This window comes from Pan troglodytes, chromosome 11, assembly GCF_028858775.2.
Source record: "Pan troglodytes isolate AG18354 chromosome 11, NHGRI_mPanTro3-v2.0_pri, whole genome shotgun sequence".
NCBI classification, from domain to species: domain Eukaryota; kingdom Metazoa; phylum Chordata; class Mammalia; order Primates; family Hominidae; genus Pan; species Pan troglodytes.
The window spans coordinates 12,872,078-12,894,074 of record NC_072409.2 but is presented as its reverse complement, the minus strand read 5'-3'; the positions used below and the strand labels follow the sequence as shown (position 1 = coordinate 12,894,074).

The 21,997-nt window shown below is 41.4% G+C and overlaps 1 protein-coding gene and 1 long non-coding RNA gene across 14 annotated transcripts in view; both read right to left on the bottom strand.

Annotated features, from left to right (window-relative positions):
• Positions 1-21,997, bottom strand: part of MAPKAP1 (MAPK associated protein 1) — a 266,415-nt gene that overhangs the window by 121,577 nt on the left and 122,841 nt on the right. The gene's annotated exons all lie outside the window — the stretch shown is intronic.
• On the bottom strand, positions 3,864-21,774 carry LOC134807714 (uncharacterized). Its single transcript, XR_010148848.1, has 2 exons — positions 21,704-21,774; positions 3,864-4,090 (listed from the first exon to the last, which is right to left on the bottom strand). It is a non-coding gene; the product is annotated as an uncharacterized LOC134807714 (long non-coding RNA).

Here is a 21,997-nt window from a genome sequence, read left to right as displayed (position 1 = left end):
TTTCAGAGAATAAGCTTCACCTCACATAGCTCATGGCTATGTGATTTCAGAGAATAAGCTTCAGTTTCCACTTCTATAAGAAGGGTATAATCGTCCCTCAGAGATTGTAAAGATTAGATCAGATAATATATGTAGTGTCTGGCATGTAACAGAAGTAAAAAATAAATGGGAAGGTAACTATAATAAGAAAGTCATATGGAAACTAACTTATAGTTGCACCAATCCTTAAACACAAATTGTGGATGCATATTAAGCAACAATGCAACTGAGCAGCATGTTCTATGTACACACAACTGTAATGGGAGTCAACATGTCCACTGTGTTCCAACCTTGGAACCTTGGGTCACTGAGCCCCCAGGGTTTTATGAACAGGGCAGACATGGATGGAACAAGCAACAGACAGCACAGATTATTTATTGCCATGTAAATCAACCTGAGGAATGTTTGATTCTCCAGCATCACAGAGGTTCAGGGGCAAATAATAAGCCTATTGATGAAAGCAGAAAAGTCCAACAATGATATCAGAAGAATTCTGCTCTGATTGTTAAGGGACATCCCCAAATCCTCTCAAAACAAATTCAATAAATATCACAGGCTAAGATTTGAGATGCAAAAGGTTCACTGCCAAGTGCTATTATTCTCCCCAGTTCTTAAATATGAAGTGTGAAATCATTCATTCAAAACACATTTGTAAAGTGCCCCCCTGGGCTGTGGCCTGTCCTGAGCATCAGGAACAGAGGAAGGAAAAGAAGACTGATTCCTGCCATATTATACAAGATGAATAGAAGCCTCTTCTGGGTCATCAGTAAAGTCTAGCAGTAAATAGTGCTCCAACTCCTCTGACCCCTTAATTGAAAATCTGAGGAGATAATGACTAAAATTCTATATTCTACACATGGACATACTGGTTCCTTTGATGCTTTTATAAAGGAATCATTAGTAAAAGAAGCTACTGTTATATTTTGACTTCTAAAACTGCTTCAGGACTCCAAATTAGTACTAGTACAATACCAGCAGTATCATTAGCTACATTTATTGAGTACTATAAGCCAGACACTCTGCAAAGCGGCTTAGATATATAAGCTCACTGAAACTTCACATCAACTTTGTAAATGAATCATTTATATTTCTATTTTACAAATTAGATAACTGAGCCTCAATAGGATTAGGTGGCTTGCTCAAGATTAAACAGCATATAAGTGACACGGCTGAGATTCAAATCCAGGCAGCCAAGAGCTGTCCCTCTTGACCCCCACCCATTCCTCTGCCAAAGCCATGGTGTGTCAAGACTTCCTGAGGCACTTGAGAACCCAATCACCTATGGAAATATGACACACTTTGATGAGAAGGAGGAAACCATGACATATTACTTATAAAAAGTTAGATTTAGTTCAACCTCCTTGCTTTTACAGATGGGAAATGGAGGCAGAGAAAAGAGGGATAACATGCTCATGATCACCCAATTAAACAGAGGCAAAGCTGGTCTTGAAAACTCTGGTGTCCCCACTTCTTGTCCATTATTCTTTAAACAAATAAAAAACTGGTGGACTTTGAAATGGGGAGAGAAAAGAAAGGGGGCAGCTCTGGTCCCTGCCTCAGCAAACCCCCCGATACAGACATCTCAGAGTTTACAACACAATGGAAACAGGGGCACTTCCCATGACACAGCTTGGTGGAAAGAACAGGGATTTTGCAGACACAACTGGTTTTAATGCTAACTCAAATTCTTAGACCAAATCTCTTTGAGCTCCATTTTCTTATCGGAAAAACAGCTTTCCTTGATTTCTCTAGGAGAATAGCCTGGATCTCCGAAATTCAAGCAATTCTCCTTTGTGGTCTTACAAAATTTGGTCAATATTTCTGTATATCACTAATCATATTGCTTTTTCCTATTTCTGCATCTGTATTCTAAAGAGCAAGGATTCTTCTATTATCTCTCCATACTTACTAAAGAGTAAAATGACTGGCATTTAGAAGGTACTTAACAAACATTTGTTGAATAAATGAAGATATGAATGTGTAGACTGAATCACTCTATGAAGAAAGCAAAGGATATTATTATTATTATTATTATTATTATTATTATTTTTGAGATGGAGTCTTGCTCTTGTCACCCAGGCTAGAGTGCAATGGCACGATCTCTGCTCACTGAAACCTCTGCCTCCCAGTTTCAAGCGATTCTCCTGCCTCAGCCTCCCAAGTGGGATTATAGGTGCCTGCCACCACACCCGGCTAATTTTTGTATTTTTAGTAGAGACAGGGTTTCGCCATGTTGGCCAGGCTGGTCTCGAACTCCTGACCTCGTGATCCACCCGCCTTGGCCTCCCAAAGTGCTGGGATTATAGGCGTGAGCCACCATGCCCAACCAGCAAAGGGTATTATTAGTGAGGTATGTGTTAACGAGAAGAGGGAAAGTAATAACCTTCTTTTTGTGTTCTTGCTTTTCACAGTGATATGTGTTAACCAAATAGGGCTTTCTAGGCAATGCACATGTGTCAAAGACTGTAATTCAAGACTAGAGGAGAAGGCAGCCCAGGCAAAGGTGAGGATGAAAGGGGAAATTTTATAGTCCATCAAGATATGAATACTGGCATCTCACTTTTTATGGAGAAAAAACAGAAATGATGATACTATGTAAAAATTTTCAATTGTCACACATGAAAAGACTAGAAATAAATGTACCAAATGGGTTAAGTTTACACATACATTTAAGTCACGAGCCCTCTTTTCCTTCTAATTTTATACACTTTCCAAATATCCTGAGTACATATAACTTTTATTTTCCTTTCTTTATAAAAGATTTATTTTTGATGAGGGTAGCACATTTTTATTGTGCACAATTTAGAAATTTGAAGCAGTATGAAGAATGCAGGGAAATCTCTTAGCCCACCACACAGAGAATCACTTGTCCTGGAGACCCTGAGCATTGTCAGCCTCACTCACGTCCCCTTGTTCCTAAGTGGTCATTTTCTCTACCGAGTTCTGGAATTATGAAGGAAGTAACCATATCTACTGCATAAGGGTCTTGTAAGGATTGAATGATTGAATTTATTGCACAGTGCCTGCATGAAGAAAGATTCTCATTTTGCTGAGATTTCTTGCATCGCTCTTAAGCTTCTGATTACGCAGAAGCTGGATTAACTATCTCACAGTAGCATGGCAGACAGCAGCATGGCAGACAGCATGAAGCAGAGACCTAAAAGTCCTGTTTCTGAGTCACCACCAGAGAAAGAGGAATGATCAAAAGAACAATGAACAAGTACAGGATAACTGGATCCACAGGAAGAGACTTAATTTTAGAGTTGGTTTGGCATAAAAAGAGCAGTACCTTTCATGGGACCAGGAAGTCTCCATGAGAATTGGAAGTTTGAACAACGAATGGATGCAAAATAGAGCCTGCTGCCAAAAGAGAGGTGGGTGTGGGGGTGTACAGGGCAGAATATATATGATACATAAATCATATCTCCAAATCTTTAATGAGTACAACTTTCACTTATTCATGTTCCATCAGATAAGATTAAAATTTTCCATTAAAAAATTTATTTCATTGAATTGTTTAACCAATATTCATTTTATGTTCAAAGGCCAGTATAGCTTTCACAAAGCGACAGAAGCCTGTAGCCCATATATAGATAGCATTTAATCCATATGTGAGAATTCAGGAGCATTCCAGGAAGCATCCCAGATTTCTCCCAAATGTGATCTGGCATGTTCAATTTACATACTCATAAAAATTCACTCATCCTTGGAAAATGTAAAACACACTTAAGTATGATGACCAGATAGATGAATGCTTATTGTTTTTTTTTTTACGTGAAAAATAAAACAGCACATGATTTTTAAATGTCCAGAACTCTCATTACTTGGGCTTTGGTGTTTATTTTGATGAAAGAATCAATATTAATAGTGTATTGGGCATTAGCAAGGGAAAAAAGGTCATGAGGATTGCAGCTCAGAAGCTGATCTCTCTGAAATCAGAGAAAAGGCATTTAAGGTGATCAAGATTTCCTTTTCTCCAAAACCTCTCAGGAAAGTGAGGTCCAAAAAAACCTCAGGAAGTTAGATAACTTCCTGATCCTCAGTTTCTCTCCTGCAAAAAAAAAAAAAAAAAAGGTTATTATCTATAACTTACAGAGATGTTGTAAGGAATAAAATAATACACTTGAAGTGCTTAGCATGTGGTGTAACACATAGTAGGCCCTCCAGTGTGTATCTACCAACCCATTAACTAGCAGTGTGGTGACTAGCAATTGGGAAATGTTGATAATGGGTTTTCTTTCTGTCTAGGTCACGGAAGAAAATGTATGCAATAATTCCACATCTGTCACTTAAATAAAATACATCAGCAGGTTGAGAAATCTAACTTGGTGATTTTTACTGAATAAAATTCTATATACAGTCAGAAGCTTATTTTAGCACACACCTGAAGAAGGGCCTCCTTGGCATGGCAAGGGTAGAGAATTTCAGTCCAGATCTTTAAATGTTCCTATGTTCTCTCACCCATTCCACAAATTATTCATTGAGTATTTGCTATGTGTTAAGCATTGTGTATGGACTGAGGAATACAAGCCCATAAAACAGACACAGTCCAGACTCAAAACTATCCTACTACAACTTATAAGACTTCTTGCTGGGTGTGGTGACTCACACCTATAATCCTAGCACTTTGGGAGGTCAAGGCAGGCAGACTGCTTGAGCCCAGGAGTTTGAGACTAGCCTGGGCAACATGGTGAAACCCCATCTCTATAAAAAATACAAAAATTAGCTGGGTGTGGTGGCACATGCTTGTAGTCCCAGCTACTTAGGAGGTGAAGTGTGAGGATAGCTTGAGCCTGGGAGGATGAGGCTGCCGTGAGCTGCGATTGCACCCCTGCAGCAGCATGGGCAACAGAGTGAGACACTGTCTTGAAAAAGAAAAAGAAAAAGAAAAAAGACTTCTTCATTCACTTGGATGTCTCTCAAGTAATCTCCGCCTTCATTATACCCAAAACTGAACTCCACTCACACTGAGAAACCTATTTCTATAGGATATCCCATTTCGACCTTGCCATCCACACAGTTCTTCAATGTCCACCCAGTCTTAGGCCTGTCTCTCTTTTCATTCATCCATGCTAGAAGTTTTAATTAATATTTACGTAGATGACTCCTAAATTCATATTTCCAGCTCATATCTCTCCCCTCTAAACTCCAGACAAGAAAATACAAGTGACTACTTGAACACTTTGTTTAGATCTAGCAAAGCCACCTCAAACTAACAGGCAGAAAACCAAACTCATGCTGCCCCTATCCCTCCTAGTCACACAGCAAGCCCCAACAAAACCTGCTGTTCCAATGCTAGCTATTTCAGTGAAGGGCACCACAGTGCATCACGGTGTGTGAGTCATGAAGCCTCTCCTCTGCCACACTCTCCATATTGAGTTCAGCCCAAGTCCTTGTGAATTCCATTTCTCAAATACTCCCAGAATCTGTCCACTTCTCTCAATCCCCACTGTGACCCCTGCCTACCTCTCAGTCTCATTCTGTCAAAGGCGTGTGAGTCAGAGCAACTCCATCTTAAATAGAGCTGGGTAAAATGAGGCTGAAACCTACCGGGCTGCATTCCCAGATGGTTAAGGCATTTGGATGAGACGGGAGGTCAACACAAAATACAGGTCATAAAGACATTGCTGATAAAAGGTTGCAGTAATGGAGCCAGCTAAAACCCACTGAAACCAAAATGGCAACAAGAGTGACCTCTGGTCATCCTCACTGCTACACTCCCACCAGCGCCATGACAGTTTACAAATGCCATGGCAATATCAGAAAGTTACCCTATATGGTCTAAAAAGGGGAGGCATGAATAATCCACTGTTGTTTAGCATATCATCAAGAAATAACTATAAAAATAGGCAACCAGCAGCTCCCGGGGCTGCTCTGTCTGTGGAGTAGCCATTCTTTTATTCCTTTTTTTCTTAATAAACTTGCTTTCACTTTGCACTGTGGACTTGCCCTGAATTCTTTCTTGCGTGAGATCCAAGAACCCTCTCTTGGAGTCTGGATCAGGACCCCTGTCCTGTAACATCTTCCTGGCGATCATGAAGGGACTATAGTGAGAAAACCCTGACTCAATGGCTACCTTTGGGTAAATATTGGGGTCCTGTAACATCTTTCTGGCAATGACAGAAGTGACTATACTTCGGAAACCCCTGATCCAACAAAAGCTAACTTTGGGTAAGTGGTGGGGTCTGGTAACATCTTTCTCACGAACCACAAAAGGGACAATACTGAGGAGACCCTCCGACGCAAAGGAAATAGACTGGAGCACTGATTGGACAACTTTGGGTAAGTGATGGGGTACCCGGGTAAAGAACGAGATTGGTAAAGAACGAGACTGGGGTAGAGGCCCAACTTAGGGGAGTCAGAGTCTCTCCTAAGACAGAGTGGGTTAGAGTCCCCTCTTAATAAAAGGCAAGGACGCCTGACTGACCTTGGGTTAGAGGCCCAACTTAGGAGGGTTAAAGTCCCTTCTAAGATTTAGGGGGTTAAAGGCCCCTCTCGGTAAAGTCCTTGGATAAGAATAGGTTTGGCACTATGCGATGTTAACTGTTATTCTCTTTGGATTAATCTGCCTTGCACTCTTTGCTGATGACTGTGGATGACAGGGTTAGGCATGTACTGGATCGTGGGATATGAGGAGTTTTTTCCTTCCTAAAAGGGGAAACTTGAGAGCTGATGGGACTGCTGGAAAAGGTCCGTTTGCAACCAACAAGCAGCCACCTGAACTTTTCGTTGTCGGCTGCATTGAGTGGGTCTTTTACCTGACCTTCCTAAGCTCTTCACCTTCCCCACCCTGCCACAGGCAATACTTTCCTTCTGTACTTTTCCTTTCCTTTCTTTTCTGTTACTCAGGGCAACCACCCTGCCCAGCCACCACATGTTGAAACTCCAAGTCAGAGGTTGGATTAAAGATGATGGGGCCCATCTGAGGGCAAATTTAAGCCTTGCCAGTTTGATATTGGGTGCTAAGCAGAGTGGCTAACGTCTATGTTTTATTACATGTATTTTGCTCTGGCCAGAATGAAAAAAAATAATTTTCCTTTATGATGCAGCTTGGCCCCCAGGGCAATGGTGCTGCAAGCTGGATCACTGGGGCCGCTCAGGGAAAGGGAATCCAGAAGCCTGGCATGCTGACAAAAGGGTAAGAATTTCTTTCCAGTCAGATTTCTGGCTTCTTCCTCTCTGTGCAAACGGGTCCATGAATGGTTTTAAAAAAAAATCAGCGTTTATCTCCTCTGTAAAGCTTTGATTAATGCGAAAAAGAATTCTAAGGCTAGTCTTAAGCTGGTGTATTTTGTGCTATGAATTAGTCGTTCTGTGTCGAGGGGTACTTCAGGGTAAAACACAGGCTTAGAACACCTGTAAGCCCACTTTTCCAGACAAGCCAGTAAGTTGGTCAGTAACAAACTTGAATACAGGTCCCTTAAACAAAAAAACTGGATGATGTCTCCACCTTGTTTTATGCCCTTGGGGGCTTGACCTTTTAACCACGTTTAATGCCTTCCAGGGAAGAGGAATTTTAGGGTTCATGTCATAGTTAGCTCTAAAAATCATATTAAATAGTTAAAAGCCTTTGCAAGCTCAAAATGAACTACTCTAGACTCCTTCTGGGAGAGGAAATGGAGACTGCCCCATGCTATCGCTCAGTAGCTAAGGTTTTTGCACTTTCACAGCGGCGGTCCGGGTTCAATTCCCCACCTAGGAAGTAAGTCGTTTCTGGTTTAATATCTGCGTGACCTTGTCTATTCTTTTCTCCTCCACGGACTATCTTAAATTTTCCTTTCTCTGAATACCTGGGAGGTTACCTGTGGTAAAATTCAAAAGCCAGAAATATCAGCTGCTTGGCATAAGAAATTCTAAAAGGACGTTATTAGAGAGTGCTACAGTTAAAATCAGTTTAATTAAAAGTGGATATTCAAGCTCTAACAGCCTCCTTGGGAAAAACAGGAGGCACCAGAGACCCCTTTCCTGGCCCTGTTCTTCCAAGGACTCCACCCTAAAGCCAGTAATCCAACTAAGAAACTTAAAAACTGGCAAATGAAAAATCTTACAACTACTGTAGTAATCTTCTTCTGTCTTTCTGTGTAGCTACATATGTGTTGTGTGTAATGCTTATATAAAAGAGCTCTAATTGGCTTAAACAAAATTAAGCACTTAAATATTTTAAAAGTAAAATAAAAACTGTAATGCCTTTTGGTTCATGTAAATTTAGTAATCTTTGGGAAATGAAAACAGCTTTAAAAATGACTGATAAAATAAAAATGTTTAGTCTAAATTATGCAGGTCAGATATTAAGTTGGCTAAATGCTTTAAGGTCATGAACTGCTTCTTTAACTTTTAAAAATTGTTTAATTTACCTACCTTAAAGCCATTAAATGCTAGATAAGGCCTGGGGACATGTGGAACTAGCCATGCCCCCTAGCTATACAAAGATTACAAAGAAAGACATTTTATATAAGAAAGGATCTTGTATGGTAAATTCTTATCCTAAAGTAAAATAACTGGTTGTTTAAAAGGAGGGAGGTTTAGGGCAAGTTAGAAAGTCCAAGAGTCTCAAATGGTATGGGTAAGTCATGAAAAAATTTGTGAAAGGGAATTTATGCACGAAAAGTTGTCCAATTCAAAGGTTGTTAGGTCTGCTAAATGCTTCATGAAATGCCACTGTGGTTCTTACTGTATAACTTGCCTGCTTTACAGCTAGGTAAGGCCTGGGGACATGTGGAGTTAGACATGCCCCCAGCTATGCTGGAGAGTCAGACCTTATCTGCACTTCTGCCTGGTGTGTCCTAGTGTATCTAGGAGCAGTACACTGCTCCACACCTAGTGTAGAATTAAAATCTCAAACTTACCAAACTTTTCACCAAAAATAAAAGTTGCTAAGAGTTAACATTATAATATGCAATTGAAACTACTGAAATAATTTTACATGCAATGTGTAAAGAAAGTAAAATTTGTTTTTGGTGAAAGATTGTAAGAAATCATGGGAATGTGAATTTTTTTCTGCCTAAAGTATTTAAGGATTGTTTTAAGTAAGAAAAAAAAATCTAAAGGTTTAAACAAGTTGTGAAAGGTTTATAAAAAGTAACTGTAAGAGATTCAGTGTGTGAACATATTGGCTAAAGTTAAAGGGGTACTATTCAATTTTTCCATGAATTAAATTTTAGAATAAAAGCACAACAGGTTTTTCTTAGCGCACTCATCTGCTCTTTCATAAAAAAAAATGTAAAGGGTTATAAAGGTTTATAAGAATCTTAACTTACGGTTAAACATTAAAATTCAGTAAATATGTCTAAAAGATTTTATTAAAAATTGCATTTAACATTAATAGTACATTAATATAAAGGTGAAATCTGGCTTATTTGGTATAAAAATCATACATTATCAAATGTAAAATGGTGTTTTGCTTTCTTTGGACTATATGTGCATAAATGTGTTATTGGTATATGTTCCAAATTATGGGAAACTCCTATAATTCTAATATAACTTAGTGTATGTAATTAATCATTATAATTGTTACGTAAAATTTTGTGTGCCACGGAAGTAACCAAATTTCCTTATCAATTGTGGCTTTAATAGTGGCTGTCCTAAAACTTTTTATCATCTACAGACCATTGTTGTCTTGTTCTAATCCTCTTTAGAAGGTGGTTTATAATTAACTAGAGAACTCTAGCAGGTGTTCTTAAACGCAGGTTTCTAATAACTTTCGAAATTGTAAGATTAGAATAGAGGAAACAACTTTTAAAACTCTTATGAAGAGCTGGAATGTTCATGAATATCTAATAGAACAGAAGTTAACTGAATTAACTGGACCAATAGCAAACTAACATAATCTTTTTAACTTTGCTTAAATGCTGCTGATCCGGCCAGGTGCAGTGGCTCATGCCTGTAATCCTAGCACTTTGGGAGGCCAAGGCGGGTGGATCACCTGAGGTCAGGAGTTTGAGACGAGCGTGGCCAACGCATGGTGAAACCCCATCTTTACTAAAAACAATACAAAAATTTGCCGGGTGTGGTGGTGCATGCCTGTAATCCGAGCTATTCGGGAGGCTGAGGAAGGAGAATCGCTTGAACCTGGGAGGCAGAGATTGCAGTGAGCCAAGATCGCGCCACTGCACTCCAGCCTGCTCAACGGGAGCGAGACTCTATCTCAAAATAAATAAATAAATAAATAGAATATCCTGCTGATCCTTTGTTTTTCAGAGTCAAGGAAACTTTTCATTTGAGCTATTTACAGCTTTTACCAATTAAGTAAAGTATACTCCTGTAAACAAAATTTGGAGCATATTTGTTTCTCTCTACCTGATTTCTCCAAAATTTGGAAACTATTTGTGAGCATTCTTAATTTATGGCAATATAGTTATTTGCATAAGTGCAATAAGAATCTGTTTTCTTTTATAACAGAACACAACTGAAGAAACTAGTTATTTCCCCAAGGCTTTAACTGGAATGGTGTGTACAAGGTTTCTGACCTGTGATAAGTAAAGAATGTCACTTTCGAACAGGTCCAGGAGCCCCAAGTTATCCTGGGACCCCAAGAGGAGAGGAATTTACTCAACTAATAGGTATTTGAGGGTACAAAACCATGGCTGAGCTTGGTTTTAAGAAATCTTAACTAAGATTCCTTCTATGGAACAGAGTTCCATCAAAGCCAATTTTAAAAGAGGCTATGTGAAAAATAATTATTCTTGCTGCACTTTATACAAATAATCAGGCCAAGTATAATACAGCAAATCAGTCTTACCATGATTTGTCTTTAGTAAAAATGAAAAACTGGAGAATGAAATATTATGTTTCAAGAACTATGGTACGCTTTCTACTAAATTCTAGTCTCATTAGTTGTTTTTAAGTTTGTTTCTGCAATTTAGGCTAACCCTGCTTATTCCTGTGAACCAAAGAGTGATCTCTGACTTGTGGTCAGAAGAAACAAGAGGGATGAGTAATGTAAAAATCTGGATCAGTATTCTAATTCTGGGCACATTACAATCAGCTAACAATCCCATATCGGCTTAGTTCCAACAGTTGCCCAGTTCATGTAAAGCCTTCTAATTTAGTTTACTTGGAATAACTTTACTTATTTTGCTTTACTCTTGTGGAATATACTGCTGTTATACTCTTTGTGTAGGAATACAGGACAAGCTTACTGAATGTTTTCTTAAATTAAACACTTATTAATCTTCCAGATATTGCCTTTTCTCAAAACTCAAGAGTTATGAATGGACCTTACCATACTGATGCTTTCTGACTGAGCTCCTGTCTACTCTGAATGCAAGAAACCCTCATAGTTAGGCAGGAATATCATAATCGTTATTCAGCCTGAAGAAGTTAAAGAAGATGGATCTTCATCCCTCTGCAACTCTTACGATTAAAGAGTTCTCTTATAAAAGGGGGGGGGAGGGAACATGAGAGGTGTGTGAACCAGAGCAACTCCATCTTAAATAGGAGCTGGGTAAAATGAGGCTGAAACCTACCAGGCTGCATTCCCCGACAGTTAAGGCATTCTAAGTCACAGGATGAGATAGCAGGTCAGCACAAAATAAAGGTCATAACGACCTTGCTGACAAAACAGATTGCAGTAAAGGAGCCAGCCAAAACACACCCAAACCAAAATGGCAACAAGAATGACCTCTGGTCATCCTCACTGCTACACTCCCACCAGTGCCATGACAGTTTACAAATGCCATGGCAACATCAGGAAGTAACCCTATATGGTCTAAAAAGGGGAGGCATTAATAATCCACCCCTTGTTTAGCATATCAGCAAGAAATAACCATAAAAATGGGCAACCAGCAGCCCCAACGGGTTGGCTATGGAACAGCCATTCTTTCATTTCTTTACTTTCTTAACAAACTTGCTTTCATTTTGCACTGTGGGATCACCCTGAATTCTTTCTTGCATGAGATCCAAAAACCCTCTTGGGGTCTGGATCAAGACCCCTGTCCTGTAACAATCCCACTCTGTTCTCCCTGTTCTTTGTGCTCCAGTCACACTGACCTTCTTTTGTTCCCTGACCACAACATGCTTCCTCCAGCAATAAGGTGGCTGCCACACTGCTCCATCTGCTGGGACCCTCCCCTGCCCCGATGCCTCCTGTATCACTTTCTTGGGGAATTTCTCCCTGACTTCCAGGCAAAGCTCTCATAAACAGTGTTCCTTTCCTTCAGAGCACTTAATTCAGTTTTAAAGCAAACATTATTTAGTTTAACTATCTGAATTAATTATTTTAGTTATTTGCCCACTTCCTTCAATAGACTGTGGAATTCATGAAAGCGAGACCATGCCTGGCTCTACTCACCACTGTATACCCAGCAAAATGCCTGGTATATAGCAAACACTCAATAAATATTTGTTGAATGCATGAATGAATAGAAATGATAAGTGAAATGAGCCAGTTACAAAGTGCTTTTACCCTTGATAATTTCTTCTTCCCCAACAAACTGTACATTTTTTAGTGCAGTGATCACATTTCTCTTGTTCTCCATTTTATCCTGAATACTTAGGGTCTGAAACTCCAAAAACATTTATTAAATGAAGGAATGAAGGACTTAAGCTTCTGAGATTAAGCAGAATGCCAAGAGGAGAAGAATGAGAAAAGCATTTCTGACTACAGAAATAGCAAAAGCACTTATGGTATTGATGTTAAAAAGCTGCCAGTAAAAGAATGTGATGCCTTAGGATATATGGGAGCACAGCTGGGAGTCAGAATAGGAAGGGCCACTTCAGCTGTACTGTTTAGGTGAGTAGTTCTCATGATGACTCTAAGAAATATAAAGCAGAAGCAGCAACCCAGAAATGGGAGAAGACACAGGTGGGCATGCAGATGGTAAAAAAGGGGACTATCAAGAACATACTGAAGAGTTCAAATAACGAAGTTGTCTGGAAATACATAATGTCAGGTCAAACACTGCCAAATACTGTCCTAAGTCCACAGGGCATCAGAATATCATAGCATAAATTACTTGAGTCATCAAAAAAGGACTAAATTACACTACTACTGCTGAACTACTTACTAATATTGGTTGTGGTAGTAGCTGGCTGTGGTTACAGTAGTTAGGAGGAGCAGAAATGAACATTTATTGAGCACTTGCTATGTATTTTCTCATTTTATTTTCATTACTACCCTGTTAGATAGTTTCCACCCTCATTTTATACATGAGAAAATCATACTACATGGGGCTTAAGTAATTCATTTAAAATCATCCTGCTAGTAGGCGTTAACACCAGAATTAAAACCCAGCCTGTAGCTGTGAATCTCACACTTTCAGCCACTATGTTATATTCTGATTAAGAAAGTACAGAAAGATGTTAACACAATTTAGAGAGCTCCTATGAAGAATAACTCAAATGAAGTTTGGCCAGGCATGGTGGCTCAGGCCTATGATTCTAGTACTTTGGGAGACTGAGGCAGGATGATTACTTTAAGCCAGGAATTCAAGACCACCCAAGGCAGCAAAGCTCTTGCAAAAAATTTGTGCCACTACAAAAAATTTTAAAAATTAGCCAAGTGTGGGGACATGCACCTGTAGTTCTAGCTACTTGGGAGGCAAAGGTGGGAGGATTACTTGAGCCCAGGAGTTCAAGGCTGCAGTGAACTGTAATTGCACAACCACACTCCAACCTGAGCAACAGAGTCTTAAAATAAATGAATAAAATGTGATGCTTGATGAGATAAGCCCTCAAATAGCTACAAAACCCACCAACTTTCCCTAAGCAGTCTAGATGGCTGAGGTCCTATCAAAATGATGCTAATCCAGAGTTATCTCCAATGCATGACTATACCATGTATCGTTACACACTGGACTGTCTAATGTATAGTGGCCATTAAAAATGGGCAAAAGATATGAACAGCTCACCAAAGAAGACAAACGGTAACAAATAAGCATATGAAGATGCTCAACATGATGTAATTAGGGAATTACAAATTAAAACAACGACATACCACTACACACCTATTAAAACAGCTAAAATTGAAAATACTGATAAAAACCAAATGCTGGTGAGGATTTGGAGCAACAACTCTCATTCCTCACTGGTGGGAATGCCAAATGGTACGACCACTTTGGAAGACAGTTTGGCAGTGTCTTATATCATAGGCTTACCATACAATTTGTCAATCACACTCCTACATATTTGCCCAAATGAGCTGAAAACTTACATCCACATAAAAATCTGCACATGAATACTTACAGAGTCTTTATTCATAATTCCCCAAAATTAGAAGCAACCAAGATATCTTTCAATAGATGAATGAATAAATGAACTGTGGTAAATCCATGCAGTCCATTACTTAACAACAGTGAGAAATAAGTGTATCACACAAAGGATGCTTAAATGCATACTGCTAAGTGAAAAAAGCTAGTCTGAAAAGGCTACATATGGTATGATTCCAACTAGATGGCGTTCTGTAAAATGCAATACTACAGAGACAGAAAAAAGGCCAGTGGTTGCCAGCAGTGGTGCGTACGGTTGAACAGATGGAGCACAGGACATTTTTAGGGCAGTGAAGCCATTCTGTATGATACAACCATTAGAGCTGCACAAGAGTGAACCCTAACGTATAACTGCTGGCTTTTGTTAATAATATTGGTTCATCAACTTTAACAAATGTACCGCACTAATGCAAGATATTAGTAACAGGAGTAAAATGAGGGATTGGAAGGATATGTATGGGAACTCACTGTATTCTCTGTGCAAATTTTCTGTAAACCTAAAACTGCTCTAAAAAATAGTCGATTAAAATTTTTTAAAAAAACGAAGCATAGCTCTCCCTCTCCCTCTCCCCACAGTCTCCCTCTCCCTCTCCCCACGGTCTCCCTCTGATGCCCAGCCGAAGCTGGACTGTACTGCTGCCATCTCGGCTCACTGCAACCTCCCTGCCTGATTTTCCTGCCTCAGCCTGCCGAGTGCCTGCGATTGCAGGCGCGCGCCGCCACACCTGACTGGTTTTCGTATTTTTTTGGTGGAGAAGGGGTTTCGCTGTGTTGGCCGGGCTGGTCTCCAGCTCCTAACCGCGAGTGATCCGCCAGCCTCAGCCTCCCGAGGTGCTGGGACTGCAGACGGAGTCTCGTTCACTCAGTGCTCAATGGTGCCCACGCTGGAGTGCAGTGGCGTGATCTCGGCTCGCTACAACCTCCACCTCCCAGCAGCCTGCCTTGGCCTCCCAAAGTGCCGAGATTGCAGCCTCTGCCCGGCCGCCACCCTGTCTGGGAAGTGAGGAGCGTCTCTGCCTGGCCGCCCATCGTCTGGGATGTGAGGAGCCCCTCTGCCTGGCTGCCCAGTCTGGAAAGTGAGGAGCATCTCTGCCCGGCCGCCATCCCATCTAGGAAGTGAGGAGCGCCTCTTCCCGGCCGCCATCCCATCTAGGAAGTGAGGAGCGTCTCTGCCCGGCCGCCCATCGTCTGAGATGTGGGGAGCGCCTCTGCCCTGCCGCCCCGTCCGGGATGTGAGGAGCGTCTCTGCCCGGCCGCCCCATCTGAGAAGTGAGGAGACCCTCTGCCTGGCAACCGCCCCGTCTGAGAAGTGAGGAGCCCCTCCGCCCAGCAGTCGCCCCGTCTGAGAAGTGAGGAGCCCCTCCGCCCAGCAGCCACCCCGTCTGGGAAGTGAGGAGCGTCTCCGCCCGGCAGCCACCCCGTCCGGGAGGGAGGTGGGGGGTCAGCCCCCCACCCGGCCAGCCACCCCGTCCAGGAGGGAGGTGGGGGGATCAGCCCCCCGCCCGGCCAGCCGCCCCGTCCGGGAGGTGAGGGGCACCTCTGCCAGGCCACCCCTACTGGGAAGTGAGGAGCCCCTCTGCCTGGCCGGCCGCCCCGTCCGGGAGGGAGGTGGGGGGGGTCAGCCCCCCGCCCGGCCAACCGCCCCGTCCGGGAGCTGAGGGGGCGCCTCTGCCCGGCCGCCCCTACTGGGAAGTGAGGAGCCCCTCTGCCTGGCCGGCCGCCCCGTCCGGGAGGGAGGTGGGGGGGTCAGCCCCCCGCCCGGCCAGCCGCCCCGTCCGGGAGAGAGGTGGGGGGGTCAGCCCCCCACCCGGCCAGCCGCCCCGTCCGTGAGGGAGGTGGGGGGGTCAGCCCCCGCCTGGCCAGCCGCCCCGTCCGGGAGGGAGGTGGGGGGGTCAGCCCCCCGCCGGGCCAACCGCCCCGTCCGGGAGCTGAGGGGCGCCTCTGCCCGGCCGCCCCTACTGGGAGGTGAGGAGCCCCTCTGCCCGGCCAGCCGCCCCGTCCGGGAGGGAGGTGGGGGGGGTCAGCCCCCCGCCCGGCCAGCCGCCCCGTCCGGGAGGTGAGGGGCGCCTCTGCCCGGCCGCCCCTACTGGGAAGTGAGGAGCCCCTCTGCCCGGCCACCACCCCGTCTGGGAGGTGTACCCAACAGCTCATTGAGAACGGGCCATGATGACAATGGCGGTTTTGTGGAATAGAAAGGGGGGCAAGGTGGGGAAAAGATTGAGAAATCGGATGGTTGCCGTGTCTGTGTAGAAAGAGGTAGACATGGGAGACTTTTCATTTTGTTCTGTACTAAGAAAAATTCTTCTGCCTTGGGATCCTGTTGATCTATGACCTTACCCCCAACCCTGTGCTCTCTGAAACAAGTGCTGTATCCACTCAGGGTTGAATGGATTAAGGGCGGTGCAAGATGTGCTTTGTTAAACAGATGCTTGAAGGCAGCATGCTCGTTAGGAGTCATCACCACTCCCTAATCTCAAGTACCCAGGGACACAAACACTGCGGAAGGCCGCAGGGTCCTCTGCCTAGGAAAACCAGAGACCTTTGTTCACTTGTTTATCTGCTGACCTTCCCTCCACTATTGTCCTGTGACCCTGCCAAATCCCCCTCTGCGAGAAACACCCAAGAATGATCAATAAAAAATAAATAAATACGAAAAAAAGCATAAAAAAAGATGGTTCTTATGAAATGAAAATCACTTACATGAGTCAAAAAAGAAAAGCCTCACAAAATTATTAACATATCTAAAACAGAAGGCAAAAGTAAAAGACTGAAGAAAGAGCAAAGAAGAGCAGGGGAAAAAAAGCTCAGATTGCTGATGAAGCAAAGAAACAGGCAAGACACAATCATAAACAGAACAAATAAGACCGGTTTATACTGAAGTAGAACTGATAATAAGGACACAAAACACATGAATCTTTATGTGAACTGAAATATATAAAGTGCATACTGTTGAAATATTAGGAAAAGTTAACAGAAACACACAAGATGGAAATTTTAATGCATTTCTCTTAATCATCCATAGACCAAATAGTCAAAAACCCTAAGATAATAGAAATAAGTAATTAAGGACATTGACTTAATAAGTATATATTGAGGTCCATAACCGATAGAGAATAATTATTTCCAGAACCCATGGAATATTGACCAAAAAATTATAGCATAGTAAGCAGCCAAATATACATAAATCTCTTAGGCAAAAATTTTATAGTCCACATTTTCTGATCAAAATTCAATAAAGAATAACAAAGTCTAAATTTTAAAATTTGACCATTTAGAGATTGAAATTATTTCAGTTAGTTTCTCCCAAATGTTTTCCCCCAAATCAGTGCATCAAAATAAGCAGGAAATAAGCCTAAGTACCATATTCCAATCTTGCTCAAGAGTTAACAGACGTAAGTGTAAAGGAGGCCAAGAATTCCTGCCAAATTCTCCATTCCTTCACTGGGGCCAAAGTCTACTACCATAGACGGTTTACAAGGCACAGGAACAGGAGAACAATATTTTTTTTTTTTTTGAGACAAAGTTTTGCTCTTGTTGCCCAGGCTGGAGTGCAATGGCGTGATCTCAGCTCACTGCAACCTCCGTCTCCCAGGTTCAAGTGATTCTCCTGCCTCGGACTCCCGAGTAGCTGGGATTATAGGTGCCTGCCACCACCCCTGGCTAATTTTTTGTATATTTTGTAGAGATGGGGTTTCACCATGTTGACCAGGCTGGTGTTGAACTTCTGACCTCAGGTGATCCACCCACCTCGGCCTCCCAGAGTGCTGGGATTACAGGTGTGAGCAACCGTGCCCGGCCCAAGAACAATATTCTTAAATGGTTTTCTTGACAACCAGGCTGCAACTGGTGGGCCACTCTTCACGTGCATCCAGCAATTCCCTCTCTGTGAATGAAAAGCTCTTTCTAAGAATTGTAAAAAATTTCAAAAGACCATGGTTTAGATTCAATATAATCATGTAATTCGAAATATGGAACAACTATTTAAAAATGTCATATAATTGTAGTCCAATATCAACACCAGGGAAATTGACATTGGTGCAATACTGTTAAGACTAGACTTTATTCATGAAAACAACAGGTGCTGGAGAGGATATGGAGAAATAGAAATGCTTTTACACTGTTGATGGGAGCGTAAACTAGTTCAACCATTGTGGAAGACAGTGTGGCGATTTCTCAAGGATCTAGAACTAGAAATACCATTTGACCCACCTATCCCATTACTGGGTATATACCCAAAGGATTATAAATCATGCTACTATAAAGACACATGCACACATGTGTTTACTGTGGCACTATTCACAATAGCAAAGACTTGGAATCAACTCAAATGTCCATCAATGATAGACTGGATTAAGAAAATGTGGCACATATACACCATGGAATACTATGCAGCCGTAAAAAAAGATGAGTTCATGTCTTTTGTAGGGACATGGATAAAGCTGGAAACCATCATTCTGAGCAAACTATCACAAGGACAGAAATCCAAACACTGCAAGTTCTCACTTATAGGTGGGAACTGAACAATGAGAACACTTGGACACAGGGCCGGGAACATCACACACTGGGGCCTGCTGTGGGGTGGGGGGAGGGGGAGGGATGGCATTAAGTGAAATACCTATTGTAAATGACGAGTTAATGGGTGCAGCACACCAACATGGCACATGTATACATATGTAACAAACCTGCACGTTGTGCACATGTACCCTAGAACTTAAAAGTATAAAAAAAAAAAGACTATAGACATTACTCACTTTTCACCAGTTTTTACATGTACTTGTGTGTGTGTGTGTGTGTGTGTGTGTGTGTTGTGTAGTTCTACACATTGGATTACATGTATATATTTGTGTAATCATCACCAAGATACAAAACTGTTCCATCATGACAATGAAGCTCTTTTTTACCACCCGTTTATAGTTGGACTGCCTCTCTAACACTGTGCCTGTCCTCTGGCAACCACTCAATTGTTCTCCATCTCTATACTTTTGTCATTTTGAGGATGTTACATAAATGGAATCGGGTGATATGAAACTTTTAGAGATTGGTTTTTTTCACTATGTGAATCCACCCAAGTCACTGCATGTATGAAAACGGTTTGTTCCTCTTCTCTTGATAGTAGTATTACTTGGTATGAATGTACCACAATGTTTAATCATTTACCTGCTGAAGGACATTTAGGTTGTTTCCAGTTTTAAGTAGAAATAAGGCTGATATACACATTTGTATACAGGTTTTTATGTGAATGTAAGTTTTCACTGCTCTGGAATAAATGCCCAAGAGGGCAATTGCTGGGTTGTATGGTAAATTCACGTTTAGCTTTATAAGAAACTGCCAAAGTATTTTCCAGAACGACTATACCATTTTACATTATCAACAGAAATGATGTATGATACAGTTTCTCTACATCCTTGCCAGCAATTGGTGTCATCACTGTTTTTTATTTCAGCTGTTCTAATAGCGTGTGGTCTTAATTGCATTTTCCTAATGGCTAATGTTGCTGAGCATCTTTTCATGTGCTCATCTGCCATCTGTATGCATATCCTCTTCAGTGATATGTCTGTTTATGCCTTTGCCCATTTTCTGATCAACCGTCTAAACTTTCTACTGTTGGGTTCTCAGTTCTTTACCTATTCTATATGTCTTTAGTCAGATAGGTGGTTTACAAATATTTCCTTCCAGTGTGTAGCTTGTCCTTTCATCCTCTTAACAGGGTCTTTTGCAGAGCAAATATTTTTAATTTTAATGAAGTCTAACTTGCTCTAGGTCCCAAAGATTTTCTCCTGTTTTTTTCTTACATTTTACATTTAACTTGTGATTTATTTTTAATTAATACAAGATACATGATTTAGGTTGATTTTTTCAGCTTATAGAATTTCAACTGGTCCAGGACCATTTGTTTAAAAAAAAAAAAGTCTCTTCTTCCGCCATTTAATTTGCATGTGTTTTTAACATCAAACCCACTCATATCTGTCTTCAGTTCTGGGAAATTCTTTGACATTATCTCTTCAAATATTGCTTCTCTGCTATTCCCTTCCTTCTCCACTTCACATGTGGGAGCCTTTGAATCTTTCCTTCATGTCTCTTCTCTTTCATTCTTTGTACCTCTTTATCTCTTTGTACTATATCCTAGGTTGAATTCCTCAGTATCAACTGTCCTTCAACTCATTCTCTCTTGAATTGTGACCAGCCTAGAGTTTATCCCAAAGTATTTTTTACTTTAATAATTGTATTTTATATTTCCAGTACTGTACTTTTAATTGGTTCTTTTCTAAATTCAAATTTGCTTGCTTTTGTTTCATAATTTCCTAGAAGTGAACCATGAATGTTATTCCTTCCTTCATCTGTTTGGTGAGCTTAAACATATTTATTTGAAATTAATTTTCAGACTGCTTTACTATATTCTGTTCCTAAATTCATCTCCTGATTATTGTCTGTGTTTCTTGGTACTAGCTATCCTCGTGTGCTTTGGAATTTTAATTTGCTGAGCTCTTCTTGAATGAGAACCCTTGCTTGCTCTCTCCCTCCACTCACTGTCAGTGCTTTTACAGATATTGCCACCACCCTCCACCCTCATCCAAACAGAGGCCTCCAGACCAGAACCAGGTCTTACGCTGATAGTTCAGGGTTCCTGTAATACTAGGGATAACATAAACCCAGCCATGCCACAGTCAGGTCCTGGTTGCACTGCTCTCTCTATTCCTTGGCACCCCAGAAACACAACTTTAAATGAGACACAGACCCAAGCAGCCTTGTTCAGCTTCTTTTCATAGGTATGACAGTCTCACTCCAGCTTCTAGTTTCTGTCATTTCCTCTGGTCCCCGTCCAGGGATGCAGTTCCTTTGGTCCCATACCCTCATGTAGTATTTCCCACTCTTTTTGACACCATGACATATGGAGAAAATAACAATATTTGCACAGTACACAGCTAGATGGATGAGACTGTTCCCTCACCCAGGAATGATTGGCTGAGGGCTCTGATCATCACCCATGCCCTGACTAGCTGCCCTGAAGCCTGAGAAAAATCAGTATGTCATACACTGGTAAACCCATCCACAGCATGCTCTAAGGACAGTAATACCCTAAAATAATGGACTCCTAGCACACTCTGCCCGTTTCTGTAGTTGGTTCTATTTCTAGTCCACCAGGATGCTTATCTTGTTATTAAAGTACAAATATGTTAATAGCATTTCATTTACTATTATTATGTATTTGGAGCAGAATATAGAATTTAAAGCATGAACTTAAAGGTCTATCATAACCATGCTTTTCCCTCTGTTGGAATGCCCTCCTCTCAAGCTCTCTACATGACTTTTTCCTACTGCTCCCTCAGGTATCAGTTTAGATGTCATTTAATCAAGGGAGATTTTCACGACTCCATTTTCACCCCCAAATGTGGGGTTAGATCTCCTTGTAAGCACCTGATTTTGCACGTAATTGTATTGTATTGTTATTACCTATTTACCTTAAACAGAAAGGTCCCTGATGGCAGGAACTGCCTCTTTCATTTCTGTATTTCCAGATCTAGCACAGTGCCTGCAATAAGTACAAACTCAATAAATATTTTCATTTCACCTATAACAGAGTTCCATGGTGGAGAGGATAATGTAATAGTGAAGAGATGGAGCTCTGGAGTCAGAGATTGTTGGGTTTTAATACTAATACAACCACTTATTATGTGACGTAAGAAAGCTACTTAGTCTTTCTAAGTTAGTTTCCTCATCTATAAGATGTACATCACAGTTCAATTCCTATCTCT